Here is an 18212-nt window from a genome sequence, read left to right as displayed (position 1 = left end):
AACCATATAATAATCCTTCTATTAAAGGACCAGAGAATAAGCTTTCATTATGTAAATTATTTATATAATATTCAAAATTTATATATTGCATTAATGTAAACAAAGGTAAATAATCATAAAGATAACCACCTAAGAATAATATACTAGTTAATATACAAATTAAAACAATACTACCATATTCAGCTAAGAAAAAGAATACGAATACAACAGCAGCGTGTTCTGTCATAAATCCACTAACAAGTTCTGATTCTGCTTCGGCTAAATCAAAGGGTGCTCTGTTAGTTTCCGCTATAGATCCTATGAAGAATATTATAAAAACAGGAAATAGAGGTATTATAAATCATATAGCTCTTTGAGCTTCAATATTAACAGTAAGATTTAGACTACCTGTTAACATAACAACAAGTAATATAGCTGAACTTAATATTAATTCATAGCTAATTAATTGTGCGGTACTTCTAAGTGAACCTAAAAAAGCATACTTACTGTTAGCACTTCAACCTGCTAGTAATATACCATACGTCGATAGAGAAGAAACAGCTAACATATAAAGTATACCTAAATTGAAATCACTTAAGGATAAACCAGGCCCATAGGGTACAACTAAATAACCTAATAATGAAAATATTAAAGTTATAACAGGACCAAGAAAAAATAAACCTAAATTAGCTTGTGTAGGTGAAACATACTCTTTTAGTAGCAGTTTTAAGGCATCAGCAAATGCTTGTAATAAACCATAGTACCCTACTATATTAGGACCTAATCTTCTTTGCATACTAGCCATAGTTTTTCTTTCGGCTACGGTTACATAAGCTACAGTTAATAAGACAGGCACAGTTACTAGTAATACTTCTAGAACGGAAATTAAAGTTGGTATATATAACATTGATTAATCATTTTTTTTTCTTTTTTATATTTAATCTATATAAAATAATTAATAAATTATTTTATTAGATTAAACCATAAGGTTAAAAATAAATTTTTCACTAAGTATAAAGAATATTTATATTAATAAATATATTTATACTTTACTACAATTTATCTATTATTATTTAATATTTTATGTATAACTATTCTTATCTAAGACTTGAACTTAGATCAAGATATTAGAAGTATCCTGCTCTACCATTGAGCTAATAAGAGATAAAATAATTTATATATATAAATATAGTAAATAATCTAAGTAAATATTTTACGCATATGTAAGCTAAAACACATGTAAATGTAAAAATATGAATTTAAAGCAGGTTTAAATAAGTATTATAAGGGATATGGAGGAATCAAACCCCATATTTAAGATCTGCAATCAAAACGTAGAACCATCTACTGCATATCCCTGATGTATAAATTATATATAAGTTGCTATCCTTAACTATGTATATAAGATATACACCAACAAACCTAAATTTTTGTACAAACTAACCAAGATAAATATTTAAAGTTATTTATAAAACATCAAACTAATTATTATTATTATTATTATTCATTTGAGCTTCTAGAAATTGTATTCTAGAATTAAGCAGAGTAGCTTTGGCTTCTGACCTTACTTTATCTCTGTTGAAACGTTCTAGGTCACTCTCTATTTGATTCTTTAGATTAAATTCGTACTCCGTCGTAGGTATTGTAGGTATTTTTATATAAACACTTTGTGCGTAAGCCATTTTTCTGTCTAAAATTCGTATAAACTTTAAATATAAATTTTTATGTTCTACGGCTGTTTTTAGATCCATTCTCTTAAATTGGTTAAGTATATGTGAATTATAATCAATATGTTTACATATTTCATCCTGTATAGGTACTTCACCACCAGGAACGTTAAACCCAGGCGGAACAATAGTTTTATTAGGTGTGTATACAGAAATAGGAAATACCATAGATCCTATATCACTTCTAAAGATTCCAGAACTTCCACCCCTATTTCTATCGTAATTGGGATGTAATTCTCTATCTACACCTTTACCTTTATCAGGCTTTAGACCTGAACCCGAATCTGAGTCAACTTCCATAGCATTGTATAACTTAGGTTTAATAACTTCGACAGAAGATCTCTCACCTAAATCCATAGTATCCATGCCAAATAAAAACTGTTTTAAGTTGAAATTAATACCTTTTATACCTAAATATTCCGACAATAAACCTATTATACCTGTGTTAAAGGTTCAACCTAATAATCCTATAGCTATATTGTTGAAAAAATCACAATATTCTATATGAAAACTACCCGAAATTAAATATTTAATCGCCGCTATAAATGTAACAGTTAAAATAGCTCCACAAAATTTTGCTAATGTAAAAGTTGCCGTTGTATTTTGTACCATTAGATATAATTTTGTTTTCATCTTTTTTTAAGTGTAATGGTCTAATAATGTATTTTTTACTATTTTCGAAATTACATTACTCAACCATTACTAATACAACTTAATTTTACTATTTTCGAATGTACATTACTCGACCATTACTAATAAGGTTTCGTTTTGCTACCTCATAAAAATTGTAATAAGCAACTTTATAATAAAATTCTTATCTAAGACTTGAACTTAGATCAAGATATTAGGAATATCCTGCTTTACCATTAAGCTAATAAGAGTTTATGTTATATTTAATAACATGAATATAATATACGAATTCATATAAATTGTATAATATAATATTATTATGATTGCACTTAAGCAACATATAATAATAAAAAAGCCATCATTAAAGCGAATAAACCAGTGGCTTCTGCAAATGCAAAACCTAATATAGCGTAAGAAAACAATTGACCTCTTAAAGAAGGATTTCTAGCAACACCTAATATTAATGCACCGAAAACTACACCAATACCTACACCGGCACCTATAAGGCCTGTGGTTGCTAAACCTGTTCCAATAATTTTTGCTGCTTGTATCACCTTTTATGTTTTTTTTTTATAGAGAAAATATCTATAAGTTTAAGTTGCTTGTTAAAAATATAATATAAAATTTGAAGCATATATAGTTTCTATTATATCCATGTTAATAGAATTTAATTTAAATATCTTAAATAAAAATTTTTGTTATAATAGTTTTTTGTTTTGCTTCGTAAAAAGCAAACGATGCCCTAAAATATAGGAATACGAAGGGATCGAACCTCTGGTTTAAGATCTAAGATCAAAAGGTAAAACCATTTACCGCATATACCTATTGTATATATTATATAGACTAATACGGAATTAATCAACATAATATATACATCCAGAAACATTAGACTTTATAAGCTAATCTAAAAATAATAGCGAATAAAATTAAATAAAACAAACAATAAAATTTTGTATAGGTTAGATCTGGGTGGTTAAATAAAAGATGTCTTTATACGCACATGTTTAATAATTAAAAACTAGAATTATATCATTATTTATACTAAGATTTAAAATTATCCATGTAGTAATCACGCTAATAATATAACCAAAAAGACTCATTAAATTTCATCTTGTAAAAGCATAATACACCATAATCAAAGGGGTTCCCTCTAGCATTATTTAATTATTACTTTTATTAATAATCAAAGTATTTTGTTAAAATAAAAACTTTATAAACCTATACCACTATTTACTATCATTGTTAATTTGTTCGAAAACAATATTAACAACAGCTGAGATAACATTTACGATATGATCTACATCCTTTTTCCTTATTATATATGAAGGAGCAATAATAATATGGTCTCCACGTACACCATCGACAGTACCTGTACCAGGATAAACTGTCATGTTGAATTTGGATGATATTGCCAAATCTAATATTTTGTTCGCAATGTTAAATCTACGTTCGAAAGGCTCTTTGGTTTTTTTATCTTTAACAAATTCTAGACCCCAGAAAAGACCCCGACCCCTAATGTCTCCTACATTAGGATGGTCAGCCAGCGCAGCTTTTAATCGGCTTTCTAAATAAGCACCCTGTTTATTAATATTGTCCAGTAAATTTTTTTCCTTGATGATTCGTAAAACCTCAAGAGCAGCTGCAGCTTGTATAGGCATACCTTGGTATGTTTGTCCATGTATAAACTGTCCACTACCCTTAATTAGCACCTTGATAATTTTTTCATTTACCATTAAAGCAGCTATCGGTTGATACCCTGCACCAAGTCCTTTACCCATCGTTTGAATGTCAGGTACAATACCCTCTGCTTGCCATGCATGCAGAGTGCCAGTACGACCCATTCCACACATAACTTCATCAAGTATAAAAAGAGCCCCATGTTTATGACAAACTTCTCGCATTGCTTCAAGATAACCTGGAACATAGGGTACACACCCTAGAGCGGCACCCACTATTGGCTCGGCTATGAATCCGATGACAGTATGCGGACCTAACTCTATAAATTTTGCCTCTAGTTCCTCAGCTTTTCTCACTACGAAAGCTGCATCAGATTCACCTTTTAACCGCTGTCTATAAGGATTACACGAAGAAATATGGTGAACATTTCTCATAAGTAATGGTATGTAAGGTGCTCTACGATCAACATGTCCTGATATACCCAAAGCTCCAATAGTATTACCGTGGTATGAACCCCTACGAGCTATGAAATTGAAACGGCTAGTTTTATTGTCTTGATCATAAAAGTATTGGCGAGCCAGCTTGATAGCAGCCTCCATTGCCTCAGAACCTGATCCAGTCAAATAGACTTTGCTCATTTTTCCACCAGTACTCTTGATAAGTTCGTAGCACAAAGCTTCGACAACTCCACTAGATCAAAACGTAGAAGCCAGATAGGGTACTCCTGTTTTTATTTGTTTAGTTATTGCAAGAATGACTTTATGATTATTGTAACCTAGACAAGAAACAGCCGCACCCGAACTTGCGTCAAAGATCTTACGACCTTTATGTGTAAAAAGAAAATTGCCTTTACCACCTATAATAACAGGATACGCTTTTACAAGATGACGACCTAAATAAAAGAGCTTTCTTGCGTTGATTTAGGTGACAGAGAACTTTGTAAAGGTAAACTCACAAATGCGTGAGGTTTCGGTGGACTACTTAAGGCTCATTCTAAACTATTGTAACTTCTATTTAATAATGTTTGTAGACTATCACTATAGAATTGTGGAGTTAATCAAGGGTATCTGCTTGCGGCTTTACCTTCAACTAACTGAACATAAACTATATATAAGAATAATCATGTAGCGACAACACTAATGATACTTCCAAAACTACTGATTAAATTTCACCCTGCAAAAGCATCAGGGTAATCACTAATTCTTCTAGGCATTCCCTGTAATCCTAAGAAATGTTGAGGGAAGAATGTTACATTAACCCCTATGAAAAGTAATCAGAAATGTACTTTACCTAACATTCTATTATAATCTAAACCTAACATTTTAGGTATTCAGAAATATCATGCACTAAATAGAGCAAAAACAGCACCCATACTTAAAACGTAGTGGAAATGAGCAACAACGTAGTAAGTATCGTGGAATGCAATATCAAGAGAAGCGTTAGCTAAAACAACTCCACTTACGAATAATATATATTAACTTATAATCTTATATAACTAAAAATATAACCAAGATATATGCCACCTAAATTAGCATATTTTTTAATGGTAGCATGATTTATATTTAAATTTCTTTGAGCCTCAGTTACTCCATCAAACTTTGCTAAAAACTTTTTATCTTTATCATACACAAACACAGCTTTTTTAATGTGACTTTTATTACACATATCTAAAACTAGTGCCTTACAATCTTTACCTGTTCATTCCTCCAGCATAGGGTAATCATAAATATTATAAGGTAAATTAGTAAAATATCACTCTCCTCTGAATAAGGTTTGATTTTCTATATATGAAACAATTGTAGTATGGTTGCTTTTGATAAGTTTAGCTAAAGTTAAAACAGAAGGAAATATAACCAATAATTCTTTATGTGAATTATAAACATAAACAGGATAAGCACTTTGAGCCTCAGCCATTCTCACTTTGCTTTCCATAGAATGACTTTTATTATAAAAAGGATTATTTTCACCTGTTAAAGCTTTGGCTATTAACCCTTTAGTAGCTTCACTGTGTGTTCTATTTTTAGCTAATTGAGATAACAATACTTTAGTCTCTTCTGTATGTTTATAACCTAAAGAAGAATAACCTTGTTTTAAAACATTATAATAAGGTATTACAGACGTTATATAAGAAGTTTCTCTTATAGTTAAAACATTAGCTTCTGCATACTCTAATATATGTACAGAAAAGTTAGACTGATCATACTTAAGTAAGGCTTTTATAATAGGCATATTTCTATTTTGATTAGCCTTAAGAAAGGCTTTATTTAAATAATTTTTAAATCTAGCTGAGAGATTGATAGAACTTCCAACATAAGAATGTCCATTTATGTTATTTATCAGGCAATAAACACCAGACTTATCTTTCTGTTCTATCAGGATTTTTTTTCTGTCTTCTTTAAAGTTATTGTATACCTTTAAAGAGTTTAAATCTTCAATGCAATCTTGTTTTTTTGTTGAATAAGCACGTACAGTACTTATTTTATTATAAGTTAATATATTATTATTTCATGGACTATATCTTCTCATAAAAATATTATGAGGACCACGTTTAGTCTCTGAGGTACCTACTCAGATAATTTTACTTATCTTTTGGTTACCTGCTGATTGTTCAAAATTATACATTTTTACTATATATAGTAGCATAATTGTCAGAAGTTCCCAGCATATGGTGATCTTTAAAGGGAGAGCTAAGTGGATTATTAACCCTCCTATGGTGAACATGAATACGAAACCTAAAGCAAATAACATTGATGGTGTTAAATGTAAAGATCCTCCGTAACAAGTAGCTAACCAACTGAATATTTTAATACCGGTAGGTACAGCAATAATTAATGTAGCAGCTGTGAAATAAGCTCTAGTATCTACATCTAAACCTACAGTATACCGTCTACATATTAGTCCTATTAAAAAGAAAAAAGTCGTAATCTACTCCTATACCCTTTCGCCTGAAGGTTGAGTACCGATCTGTATCCCCTAATCAATAAGGAGCAACTACAGAATATCTTTTATTAAAAAGCTTTTTTTTTATTATGATATATAATTAGATTGTTCCTGCTCTACGTGTTAGGATAATTACTTCGGGTTTATATTTTTTTTTATAAGACAAAAACTTTTTAACTTTACAGACAGGCTAATGCAGTATCTTTAATTTAGGGTTACTTAAGTGTTATTTCGCCCTAAAGCCGGTTTCCCGGTGACTAGAGTACACCTTACAGTTAATAAACTCCTTATTTTACCTTAAAGAGTAAGGTTAATAGTATAAGTTGAAAACTAGTACTACGTATAATATTAACTTAAATTAAAAACTGGAGAACCATCTACTCGTTGCTCTTTTACAGACATATATATTCACTTTAATGCCTGATTTAGATCCGCGATCACCCATTTTTCTTTCGTCTATCCCTAATGATATTACCATACCCTGAGTCATTAATCAGGCCGGTCATATCGTTTCCAATACAACTTTGGTTACTAGAGCTTTAGGGCTTCCCCGGAGTTTGGCTCCTCTTACACACATTAATGAACGACCAATATTCATTTTTCTATGTGATGACTTCAAACAACAAAACCTAATACACCAATTGACATCATAGCATATACCCGTCTTCCGTCTTCAGCCTACATAACAATATGTATAAACTACAAAAGATTATAAAAACATACTTAATATTTCTTTAGCTATTTCATAGACTTCTTCACTTACTTCTTTATTAGCGTTAGATGTTTCTACAGTATTTATATCCGGAGAACTAACACTTTTTGCAGGAGAAATAATCTCTTTATTTAAAGGTTTAGGTAATTCAGATACATTACTTTCAAAATTTAAATTAGAAAATTCTTTGAACCGAGATTCTTTTAAATTTAAAAAAGTATCCCTTTCAATATTTCTTTTATCCAATTCTATTTTAAATAATTTAGCTTCTAGAGGATCTATAGTACCATTTGAAACTTTTATATTTAAACCTTTATTTATTAAGTCATATATAGTATTAAAAGTTTTAATCTTATTACTGAACGTTAAATTGGCTATTTTCAATGCCTTTTGATATTCTTCAAGTGTGGTTATGTTCAATTTATTAAACTTTTCCATTAATAGGAGCTCAAATTTTTCACTATTATCAAATATTTTAATTACTTCTTCAGACTTTTTATCATCTATATAATGTGAGTATTTATAATAAAATTTTTCTAATTTATCTGACTCTATTTTTTTTAAGTTATTAAATTTATTTTTATCCTCTAACATTTTTGCATACTTTTGTGATGAATTATTAAAAGAATCACCTTTTTCCAGCAATTTATCTAGTTCTTTTCTAAATAATTTTTTGTCCATGCTATTTCATTTTATATCTAATTTTGCTTAACCTTTAATCTAGGATTAAGTCTATTTCATTAATATAATTTATATTAATTATTAATTTGTTAAATTATTTTTAAATTACAAATTTAAAACAACCTAACTTTAAAATATTATAAAGAAAGAGAAAATTGTTGGATTCTTATTAAGGTATTATGGTATTATTTAACCAAACAAACCTTATAGTCGTTGAACGTTTTTACTATTTGAAGTAAAATTCGCTTCAAGTTAACTTATTTTAAGTCTTTCTTGAAATTAACCCAATTAATATAATATTTACTATAAATATCATAAATATTATGGGACAATAACTTGTTTATCCCTAGCGTAGCTTTTTCAATTATCCAAGATTTTGTTCTTTGAAACTAGTTTCATATTGTGTTAAGTTAAAAGCAATATATTATACTTTTAACCGCCATTTTTTTCAAAATGGATCAGACTATTTATTCAATTTTCTCTACTTATTATATTTGCAACGCGAAAGTTGTGAATAAGGCAAATATGTGTAAATAGTACAAGACAGCTAAGAAAAAATAAAAAAGAAAAAATAAGAAAAATATAATTTAGACTAAAAGTATTAGGTTTGTATACTAATATTAGTAATTTAACGTTTTGTATATGCTAAATAGAGGCTAAGCTAACGTATAAATTTAATTACATCTTACTTTCTTATATAAAAAAAATACAATTTTAACTTTTCAGATGTAAACCCCCTTTCGAGGCTACTAGAGTACACCTTAAATATAAAAACATATATTCAGTGCCGTCTACTCGTTGCTCTTTTACAGACATATATATTCACTTTAATGCCTGATTTAGATCCGCGATCACCCATTTTTCTTTCGTCTATCTCTAATGATATTACCATACCCTGAGTCATTAATCAGGCCGGTCATATCGTTTCCAATACAACTTTGGTTACTAGAGCTTTAGGGCTTCCCCGGAGTTTGACACTGTCGAACTATGCTAAACTTGCTTAAGGCTTATTAAATTCCTAAATATCCGAACACACTCTTGTTAGAGCTAGCAGATATTGTAGTACTTATTATACCGAATCCTGGTATAATTAAAATGTAAACCTCTGGATGCGATTAAAGATAAATATATCTTTAATGGGACTCTATCTTTATCCTCTGTTGTTTCACTTATTATTAAACTTGGTTCACGCTTTACCTAACATACTTTCAGGTGAAGCAGAATAAGCCTTAAGGTCTTTTAGCTCAAAATATTTATCAATTAAAAATAACCTTTGTTTTTTATTTGAAAAAGATGGATACTTAAAGATATAAGACTTAAATGCTTCGATGTCGTTTCGTCCTTGTATAGATCATTTATAATAACCATTTTGACTTTTATCAAAATAAATATTACCACCTAAAATATCTTTAAAAGGAATAACGTCGACTAATAATTTATTAGTTACAGATATAGTTAGTTGAGGTATACTATTTTTAATAGAATAAGTAATCGTACCATCTGCATCAAAAAACCCTGAAAATCAGCCATTATCAATAGTAATTGAATCAGCATATTTGATTTTTATATCTAAGTTTAAACAAATAGATTCTAACTGTTTAATTCTTGACGTTTGTCTAATATTACCGTTTATTCTATGAATAAGATCTACCATGCCCTTTTTATTATGTAGTCTATATCTAAGGGCTTTTACACCAGATCTTAATTTTATGGATCCACCCAGTTTTTGTTTAATGATAGCTAAAGCATGTTCATCCGATAAACCCATAGTGATTTCACAACTAGGATAGCCTGCTTTACTTAATAGAAGAGAACCATCTCCGTCTATAAGACCAGCTAACCATTCATTTCATGCTTTGTCACTTAGGGGTCCGGATTTATCCTGTAAACCAGGTTTAACTATAGAGGATAATGGACGTGTAGTCTCTGAGGTTCCTACTTGGAAATTAAATCCTTTTGTTACCTGCTGATTGTCCGACAATAATAAGGTTTTCACTTTATAGGGATGTTTAAAACAATATGTTAATAATACACCACTTATTAATAAAGTACTCATTAATGAGTAATAGGAGTTCCAGCATATAGTCCATGTCATTAAATAAATTACTTTATCTACGGGCCATTGTTGACCGAAAAATCAGAAAAGATGCTGGTATAAAATAGGGTCACCACCTCCTGCTGCTTCGAAGAATGATGTATTAAAATTTCTATCTGTTAAAAGCATAGTAATCGCCATTAAATTGTAGACTTACTGGATGAAATCCCATAGTTTAAAGTTTTTCTGTGGTGCAAGACATGCAAAGCACAAGACTTTAAGCTTAAAAAGTTATTAAAACTTAGTGTAAGTACGCAAACATTTTCATGTTTGATTGGACCATATCTTATATTTTTACGTTGTAGAAGTCTTGCAAGTGATCTCAAGTAAAATCAGTTCTGAAATTATTCATAGCTGATTTGATCTTTACAATTTTTTCCTTACCTTTATCTGTCTTATGCTCTTTTCTATCAAATATGTTAACCACTTCCATTCAATCCAAGGAATCTAAATGTTTAGTTCCAAATAGAGGAAATTGTAAAAGATAACTTTTAGCCTTAATATTCCCTTTAAGGTTCGTAGTTCTAACTCTATACTGAGGTTTTGGTTTATCCGATCTTATTTCTTTTACTTCCGTTTCTAAAAACTCCGCGATATAAGTTAAATAATTTAGATTATTACATCCTTTGTGATCTTGTCGTCTTTGAGATATTTCTAATTTACATTCAAGTTTAGGATATTTTCCTGAAAGAGTAGTTCTTACTTGGAAAGAACCGTCTGCTTCTATAAACCCAGATAGCCACGGATTGGTATTTAAAGGTTCTATAGATACAGAATATTTTTCAATATTTGTTTGTTTAGTTTCATTAAAAAAATCTATTAAGGCATTAAGACTATATAATTTAGGTGTTCTCATTTTTCCATTTATTAATGAAATTACTAACAATATACCTTTAGAACTATTTATAGTTAATATATAAGCGTCTACCCCTTTTTTTCTAGATAATGAACCTAGGCCTAATTCTTTTTGAATAAGCAAAGCTAAAGGTAAATCTTTTAAATGAAAAACTATTTGTATAGCAGGGTAATTTAACTTACCTTTACTATTTCTTAATTCTTTTGGTGTAATTATTGTACCATTACCTTCAATAAGCCCGGTGAGATAATAACTAAATAGATTTTTATTTAAATTTTTGCTATAGTTGTTGGTATGAATAGATCTAAGAGTTGTAAATAAAGAAAAGGGTGCTAGGTACCCATAGCAGGAAAAATATGGACTACAACCAAAATATTTTGGCGTGTGGCCTCTGAGGTTCTCTAAAAAATTCAAACTTAATAGATTACCAGCTGATTGCGATATATATGTATATAACGGTTCCCAGAATACAGCCAAATTTAGAGCCGGCAGGATTAGTTTACCGGCTAAAACAGGTAAAGATAATAATAATAATACTGCTGTAACAACAACAGCTCATCCAAATAAAGCTAATTTATGTAACCTGATACCTGGACTTCTCATATTTAGTATAGTAGTAATGAAGTTTACAGCTCCTAATAAACTACTTACACCAGATAGATGTAATCCAAATATAGCTAAATCGACACTAGGTCCACTATGACTTTGTACTCCACTTAATGGAGGGTAACAATTTTGTTGATAACCTCATTTTAGAGTTCTTATGCTTTAAATTAATAAAGATATTAACCTATACTAAAACTATCGTTATACGCATTATATCTCTATAATGTTCGGACTATACCTTCATCTTAATGGAATTAGAGCTTAGTAATTATGACTGCTTTTTCGCAACTTTCTTATAATGTTTCTTATTTTAGACAACTTAATAAAATTACCTTTATCTTTATTATATGATCTAGCTCATATTCTATATTCTAAAGATTTTACACCTTTCATTGTATTTTTAAAAAAATCTATTATATTCTCAATTGCTCTGGAGTTAGTAGTATCTAATATATAATAGTTATGTAATTCTTTATATCTAACCGCGGTTTTGATATGTAACATAATACCTATACCTTCTAATACTATTTTATCCAACTTTTGTGTTAAACCAAATCCATGTACTATTCTAGTGGAAGTTTTATTAACTAGATAAAAACTACCTTCTGCTTCTATAAACCCCACGAGTCAACTTTTAGTCATCACGTTATTCATTGAATCTACGTTCGTCAAAGGTAATTTTGCATTAGTTCAAGCAGGAGATAAATAATCTTTATCAGGTTTAGCATTTTTAATAGCTAAAAGTTTTGTATTTTTCTCTTCTTTAGTTATAGATATGTTATTTAAGATAGCTAGTGCTTCTTTTAATTTTACATAGTCTAAATATTTAGTCGTCAGAAGAGGATATTTGTCAAAAATAGGCAATAAAATGGATTCTAAAACTTTTCTATCCCTAATAAAGTATTGTGCTTTGGTACCATCTCTTGTTATAGAACCTACTTTTAACTCTTTTTTTATATAATTAAGAATTCTTAAATTATACCCTGATTGAGTTAATTTATAACTTAGGCCTCATTTAGTTGATGTACCAGTTCCTTGCTGTGAAATATGAAAATTCCCATCTCCATCTGTAAACCCTACTAATCATTGTTCAAACAAAGCTCGATCTGAAAATTTACCATTAAGATGTTCTTCGTTAAGTCTCTGATGGCTAGTAAACAAACGTTTATTTACTAACCAGGCGCATTGTCTCCGTGATGTACACATTTTTACATACGTACTGTTTATAATTGTATTCATTATAAATAGACATGAGTAGTGTACTACGTGTAAAACATAAAAAAATATAATATTTACTTGAAGAGGTTCACGCATCGAGAAGAATTTACTTTTTTTTATGTCACCATAAAATAACTCCCTATCTTTTTTAAGAGTTCAACCAGTACCTACTCCATTTTCTATACCACTAGCAAATATAAATAATAATAAACTAGGTGGTAATAATCAGAAACTTATATTATTAAGTCGAGGGAATCATTTACAATAGTAGTTTCCTACCACCACGGACTATGTCTTCACCCTTATTAAACATAATAAGGGGCTTCACGTATAGTCTCTGAGGATCCTACTCATAATTAATATTATTTTGGTTTCCTGCACATTCTTCCCATGTATACATGAGTGTTACGACTAATTCAGTTATTTGTACAACTTTATGAGTTTATAAACTCCAATTAGGTGTCCATGTATCTGTTAATAGGAAAATTAATTCCATTTTCGAGAGATTCTATGCATATAGTGAAGTAATAATTAGAAAGTTTACACTTTAAAACGGCATTCCCCGGTTTAGGGGTATATAATAAAAAAAAAAGTAACAACAAATTTAAGCTGATAATTTATTTAAATGATCTCAGTTGAAATAAGTTCTACTTCTATTCATACTATTTCTAACAAAATCAGTTTTAATTAAACCCTCTTCGGTATAATGTTTATTATCAAGCATTAATAACACAATTCCTCGTCAATCTTTATAATCTAAATATTTACTTGAGAATAAAGGATACCTATCTAAATATTTTACTAAAATTTCAGTAGAATTTTTACTTGATGCTGTAATATTATAATATTCATTACCTGTGGATTTTTGCATTCTAGTTAATAAATTACAATTAAGAAATTTAGCTATATTTGTTAAAACCTCTAAATAGCTGTTACCAGTTACAGGTTCTAATATTATCTGCTCAATTCTTAATCTACAAGATATTTTTCTTTTTTTTGCATTATTCTCTACTTTAGTATGTTGTACAGAAAAACTTCCATCTGAATCAATAAATCCACTTAATCAACTATCATCCGCCAAAGGACCCTCTTTTAAGGGTAACTTATATATATTTGTACTATGATGTTTATTTAATCAATCAATCAATTTATACAATTGATGTATCTTAGGTGTTCTCAGTTCGCCATTTATTAAATAAACTATCTTTTTTAAACCTACTACAGGTGAAACAATTAATACACAAGCATTATCTTTAGGTTTATATCTAATAAACCCAGATTCTATATTCTCTAAGAGTTTTTTTGCTAATGGTTCATTTTTTAAACTAAAAGTTATACAAAACCTAGGATTATGTTTCTTTTTATGTCCTGCATCAGGTTTTTGTACTAAAATATGCCCATCACCTTCAAATAAGCCGGCTAGATACGAATTATATTTATTTTTTTTTACATTTGTACTATAATGTTTTTTATTGTTTATTATATCCCCAGGGTAGTCCTTTTTTTTTGCCATATCTGGACCCCCTACTAGTAATGGTAATAAGAAATTACCGAAACCCCCGATTAAAGCAGGCATGACCATGAAAAATATCATTAAAATAGCGTGAGCTGTAATGATACTATTATATAGTTGATTATCTGCAATATATTGAACACCTGGTCCACTTAATTCTAATCTTATAAGAACAGAAAAAGCAGTACCAACTAATCCAGAGAATAAAGCAAATATTAAGTATAGTGTACCTATATCTTTAGCATTAGAAGACAAAAATCAACGCTCTGTTCATAAAGATATACTTGAACTTAAGACAGATATATTTGACCAATGTGTCTTCTCAGGTTGCTGTCCTGATATGTAATCATTATATGAAACATTGTTGGCATGGAGATGGGCAGCAGACAAGCGATGACTCCTTTACGCTTTGCTTATATAGTAATAAAATATATTACTAGCATTAGGTAGGCTCTATATTTAAAATAGACTTCTTAAGATCGTTTTCAACGATCTTAACAGACCTAAAAGATTAACTATTTAGGGTTTAGAATTTTTAGTGCTTTAGGTTTTATTAATTTTACGATTTAGAAATATTTAGACAAGTAATATTATATAAGGGTATAAGGATTTATAATTATATTTTCCCTTATAAAATTTGAACCTATATCTTATTTACAAATATTATTATAATAAAACAACCGGTGGGAAATAAACCCCCCCAAGCTTATTTATTAGAGCTTCAATATAGTATTAAGCTACCGAAGGTAAAAGAAAACCCTTTTTTACATATAACATTACAAAATAATCCTAAGATTTTGAAAGAAAAAACAAGAGTCACTAATATTGGAAATTACTTATACAATTAAGGATATAAATGTATAACAAAATAATAAAAACCTCAACACATAGAAAGACCTACATTACTGCAACCTAGTAAAATATTTTATGCATTTAATAAAAGGATATTTTACATAATATCAGCACAATATTATTGTAGCAGTTGCTACAGTAGTTCCTACAAGTATACCAGAAAAAATAACAATGTTGTTAACGCTAATTTTTAAAAGAACAATACAACTTTGATTACGGTAACAATAGTTTTTAGTTATATTTAAAAATATAAAAGTATTTTATATTAAACATACCACTATTTTCTACTTGAATTCTTATCATCGACGAATGCTTCTAATCATGCTTTACGTTCATCATCCGTATGGACATCTATATCTGATTGCTCTTTAATTAACTTATCAATTGCGTTACGAAGTTCAACAATATCATCTGAGTTATAAGAAGCAGGTACAGAAGTATCATAAACTTTTTCAATTTCCGCTAATAAACCTCCAGCGATATCTACATTATTACTTGATGTTTCTGATGATGAATCATCATCATCATTTGATTCATCATCATTTGATCCACCATCCTCTGTGTTATTACCTGTACCATCTTCAGTTATTTCACCTTTGTCTGTTCCCTCTTCACCTGCCTGATCAGCAGAGAGTACAAAATCATCAGATGAAATAAAAAAAACTAATGGTACAAACATATTATAGATAGAGGTTTTAGATGACATACGCTCAGGGCTACTTAGAACTTTGGGGAGTTTAACTGTAAATCAATTAAACTATTCTCTATTAAGCTTACTACAGGTACTATTATTAAGAAATGAGAAAAGTATATAACTGTACTAATTTGTCCAAATTCTATAAATGGTGACTCAACGTGTTTAGCACCTAACACCATTAATATTAAAAAATTAGCCACAAAGATATAAAAAGCTATTTTACTTAAAGGTCTAAATTGTATACCTCTAGATCTACTTAGATCAGTATATGGCATAGCTAATATAACTAATATAGCACTAAGCATAGCTATAACACCCAATAATTTGTTAGGTATAGATCTTAATATAGCATAGAAAGGTAATAAATATCATTCAGGAACTATGGCAGGTGGAGTTTGCATAGGATTAGCTACAACGTAATTTTCACTATCACCTAACACGTTAGGCATAAAGAATACGAATAAACTTAAAACAAAGATAAATAAAAATATAGTAATTAAATCTTTGAATAAGAAGTATGGAGCAAAAGGTAATCTATCGTAATTTCCTGAAACACCTAAAGGATTACCTGACCCTGCACTATCATGTAAGGCTATTAAGTGCATTAAAACTAATGCAGCTAATATAAATGGTAATACAAAATGTAAAGCAAAAAATCTGTTTAAAGTTGCATTGTTAACAGAACAATTGTGTTGGTAACCCCATAATCAGTTAAAAAACTTTTACTGAAAACTCTCGTTACACTCAATGAATCTCTTCATTGTTCGGACTATATCATAATCTCAATTTAGTATTTATCAGGTATGTTTATTTTATCAGCGTATCTAGGTATAGCACGAAGCTGTTTAATTCAAAGTAAATACTGGAGATTTTTATTACCTAACAGTTTTACAGGTGCTTTGTTTAAAAATTTAATAACATTTTCTATAGATCTCACACTTGTAACTTTCAATTTAAAGTTATTAGTTTTGTCTTTATATACATTAGGTGTTAATGATAAATATTGACGAATAGCTAAAATAACTACTTCACCATTAGTTTGAGATATATCAAAACTAGCTACAAAATAGTTAACGGGTTTAGTTAATTTATATACACTGAAACAACCTTCAGCTTCGATAAATCCGACTAACCAGGCGGAGAAATAAGGTGCATTAAGTATAGATTCGATACAGTTGTAAGGTGTACTAGGACGTGTATATGGAGGTATATCCTCATATAATATAATATTAGATAAAATAATGTTTCTTAACCTTAAATAATCATGTTGTTTATTGGTAAAAAGAGGATATCTGTCAAAAATAGGCAATACAATATTTATTAGGTGATCTTTTTTTCTTATCCTAAAGTACACCTTACTATTACCGTTTGTTACTCTAAATCCCACAGTACCCACACCCAACAAATCTTTAATTTTATATATTAATTGCACATCTTTTATACTCAACTCTATACCCAATTCACATTGAAAATATTTACCCTTTTTTGACACAGTGAAAAACCCATCACCTTCGAATAAACCTACCAAATACGCATATATAAGATTTTCTGCATTTAGTCTCTGAGAAGCTTTGAAAGTTGAAAACTTTCTAACCCCGGCTGATTGTCCCCTTGACTTAGGCTTTTTCACGTATACGTTAACATATACGTATCCTAATACTAATATTGGGGATATTCCAGCATTAAGCAAAATTTGCTGAACAACATTACTGTTGTTAGGCTCTTCAATTAATAATTGACTTAAGCCACCTCAAATAAACTCGACAATATCTTGTCCTATTCAAGGTATAGCACTCATAAGATTAGTTATAACTGTTGCACCTCATAAAGACATTTGTCCGTAAGGTAAAACATACTAATATACTCAATATAAACTGTAAGCTATTTATATAGAGCCAGATTAACTTTGAATTTGTTTAACCTGTTAGTTTCTTAAACTAAATATTCCGACTGTGCATTAAGCATCATTACAGACACCCATTAGTGACCCAGTCTGTCGCGATTATTAAGATAACCGACGATCTCTAGT

The 18212-nt window shown here is 29.5% G+C and overlaps 2 non-coding genes across 2 annotated transcripts; both read right to left on the bottom strand.

Moving 5' to 3' along the window:
- Positions 1-1072: 1072 nt before the first annotated feature.
- Positions 1073-1143, bottom strand: ONS95_009673. Its single transcript has one exon. It is a non-coding gene; the product is annotated as a tRNA-Arg (tRNA).
- A 1373-nt stretch (positions 1144-2516) lies between these two features.
- On the bottom strand, positions 2517-2587 carry ONS95_009672. The gene has a single exon. It is a non-coding gene; the product is annotated as a tRNA-Arg (tRNA).
- Between the last annotated feature and the right edge of the window lie 15625 nt (positions 2588-18212).

The sequence above is a fragment of the Cadophora gregata genome (assembly GCF_030347475.1).
Source record: "Cadophora gregata isolate MNR1 chromosome Unknown scaffold_36, whole genome shotgun sequence".
Taxonomy (NCBI): Eukaryota; Fungi; Ascomycota; class Leotiomycetes; order Helotiales; family Ploettnerulaceae; genus Cadophora; species Cadophora gregata.
Note: the sequence above shows the minus strand (reverse complement) of the source record. Positions and strands in the feature narration are given on the sequence as shown.